Here is a 3,531-nt window from a genome sequence, read left to right as displayed (position 1 = left end):
GTGGATTAAGGCGTCTTGTACATACCAGTTGCGTGGCTCCTGGGAGTATGGGTTCGAGTCACTTCTGGGGTGTGAGTTTTCAGTTGCATATTGTCCTGGGGACCATTCAGGCTTGTTCGCATTTGTGTTCCTCACGTGTGCCCCAAAGAATGAGGTGATTTGGTAAAATGCTATGCCCAAGATTACTATCCGAGTGCCGGCGGTGGGGTGGTTCAAATAGCCTCGGCTATCACCTCATTATGTCCGGTCGTGATGGTCAAGTGGATTAAGGCGTCTTGTACATACCAGTTGCGTGGCTCCTGGGAGTATGGGTTCGAGTCACTTCTGGGGTGTGAGTTTTCAGTTGCATATTGTCCTGGGGACCATTCAGGCTTGTTCGCATATATATATATATGTCGTACCTAATAGCCAGAACGCACTTGTCTGCCTACTATGCAAGGCCCGATTTGCCTAATAAGCCAAGTTTTCATGAATTAATTGTTTTTCGACTACCTAACCTACCTAACCTAACCTAACCTAACTTTTTCGGCCACCTAACCTAACCTAACCTATAAAGATAGGTTAGGTTAGGTTAGGTAGGGTTGGTTAGGTTCGGTCATATATCTACGTTAATTTTAACTCCAATAATAATAAATTGACCTCATACATAATGAAATGGGTAGCTTTATCATTTCATAAGAAAAAATTAGAGAAAATATATTAATTCAGGAAAACTTGGCTTATTAGGCAAATCGGGCCTTGCATAGTAGGCTGAGAAGTGCGTTCTGGCTACTAGGTACGACATATATATATATATATATATATATATATATATATATATATATATATATGTCGTACCTAGTAGCCAGAACTCACTTCTCAGCCTACTATTCAAGGCCCGATTTGCCTAATAAGCCAAGTTTTCCTGAATTAATATATTTACTATAATTTTTTTCTTATGAAATGATAAAGCAACCCTTTTCTCTATGTATGAGGTCAATTTTTTTTTATTGGAGTTAAAATTAACGTAGATATATGACCGAACCTAACCAACCCTACCTAACCTAACCTAACCTATATTTATAGGTAAGGTTAGGTTAGGTAGCCAAAAAAAGCTAGGTTAGGTTAGGTTAGGTAGGTTAGGTAGACGAAAAAACATTAATTCATGAAAACTTGGCTTATTAGGCAAATCGGGCCTTGAATAGTTGGCTGAGAAGTGCGTTCTGGCTATTAGGTACGACATATATATATATATATATATATATATATATATATATATATATATATATATATATATATATATATATATATATATATATATTATATATATATATATATATATATATATATATATATATATATATATATTATATATATATATATATACATATATATAGTCAATCATATCCTCAGAAATGAGGATATGATATAAAATTTATAATGAAGTTTCTTCAACTTTCTTTTGTGTCATAAATCAGATGCCATTGTTAAGTTTACTGTGCTATTTTTATTTTTACAGTTGATGTCATCAAGAGTTCCGTTAATGTTCTAGCAACCACACTGAGGCCAGTGATGCCTGACTACTATCACTAAGATGTTAGCCTTCTTGATTCAGTACTTGTAAATATCTTGGAAATATATTGTACTGAATTTTATTTCTCCATTATCTAATCTTAAACTTACTTTGTGGTTGTTTGGTCAGGATCTTTTTTCCATTAAAGCAGATAATTGTATTTTTTTCAAGCACATGCTATTAACATATGATGTTAATAATTTTTGTGTTAAGCAGTTCTTGAGTTGCATTGTTTATATCATATACTGAGACATGTTCCTGTTCAGATTACCATTTTTGTTACCGATTAGATTAGATTTTTATTACCACGATTTTCTACTGAGTAATTATATTCTTATTTTTGTGCACATGCCGAGAGGTGTTAGTATTTCCGCACACCTGATCTACCTTTTAATATTTAACATGATATTTTACATGTAAGCTATTATTGCATGCCACCGAGGTCCTTTCAGTATCAGTATAACTATCTTTCTATCCAGAGCCTGTCGACAAGGGACGTCGACTTGGTAGCATGTCCGAGCGGTGTTAGCACTCAAATTGTATGACGGTTGGGTTATAGCCAATCACAGGCGAGTAGGCCTCTGACGTCAGTCCGCACAGAGACGGCACTGGCCGTTCTTGAGGGAGGCCTCCGTATCTCACGAGACCAGAGTTACTTAGGACCTTCGCCAGCCGCATCTATAACTTGTTGTCTTTACCCAATAAACTACTGAAGTGAACTACTGTGTATTCTCTATAACCAAGCAAGCACCGTACGTCTAAGGCAACGAATACTAATAATAGGATGGGAATGAATGATCACAGTGTATTGACATTCGAGTATCTGCTAGAGGTAGGGATAACCTATCCAAGGATGGGATTGAATGGGAGAAGTTTCAATTACCGAAGAGAAAAATATGACCATGACCAGATGTGGAACTTCTTAAGGGGAATACCATGGGAATCAGAACTCAGAGAGAAGACTGTACAGGATATGAGTGACTATGTCACCCAGAAGTGCAAGTAAGCTGCAGACAAATTTATCCCGGCCAAAAAGGAGAAAAAGTAAATCAACAGAAGAATCCATGGTTTAATTAGGAATGCAAGGTAGCGAAGCAATTGAGTACAAGAACATGGAGAAACTCCAGGAATAATAGAACACCAGAGAGCAGAGGGAGATACCAGACAGCCAGAAATGAGTACCTCAGATTGAGGAGAGAAGCAGAGAGACAGTATGAATATGACATCGCAAGTAAAGCTACTAAGTCCCAAGCAAAACTGCTCCACAATCACATCGAGAGGAAAACAGCAGTGAAGGAACAAGTGATGAAACTGAGAAAAGGGGAGAACGGATACACAGAGAATGACAAGGAGGTGTATGAAGAACTCTACAAGAGATTCCAGGAGGTCTTCGGAATAGAACAAGGAGAAGCCCCTGCACTAAATGAGGGTGAGGCAATCCAAGCAACCTTGGAGGAATTTTACCTCGCCAGTGATGAGGTTAAAAGGAATCTGTTGGAATTGAATGTGACAAAGGCTGTCAGGCCTGACAGAATCTTACCATGAATACCAAAATAATGTGCAGAAGTGTGTGCCACTCTCCATGGTGTATAACAGGTCACTGGAAACAGGAGACCTACTGGAAAGCTGGAAGACAGCTAATGTAGTCCCATTATACAAAAAGGGTGACAGGCAAGAGGCACTGAACTACAGGTAAGTTTCCCTAACTTGTATACCATGCAAGATGATGGTGAAAATCGTGAGGAAAAGTTTCGTAGAGCATCTGGAGGGCAATAGCTTTGTAACATACCACACAACACCACCACGATATACCATCAGAGATGGTAAATCGTACCTCGCAGGTTTAATAGAATTCTATGATCAAGCAACAAAAATTAGGTAAGCAAGCCTTTGACACAGTACCCCATAAAAGGCTGTTACAAAAGTTGGAGCAACAGTCAGGAATAAAAGGTAAGGTGCTCCAGTGGAAACGGGAGTAC

Source organism: Procambarus clarkii, chromosome 77 (assembly GCF_040958095.1).
Source record: "Procambarus clarkii isolate CNS0578487 chromosome 77, FALCON_Pclarkii_2.0, whole genome shotgun sequence".
Classification (NCBI taxonomy): Eukaryota; Metazoa; Arthropoda; class Malacostraca; order Decapoda; family Cambaridae; genus Procambarus; species Procambarus clarkii.
Note: the sequence above shows the minus strand (reverse complement) of the source record.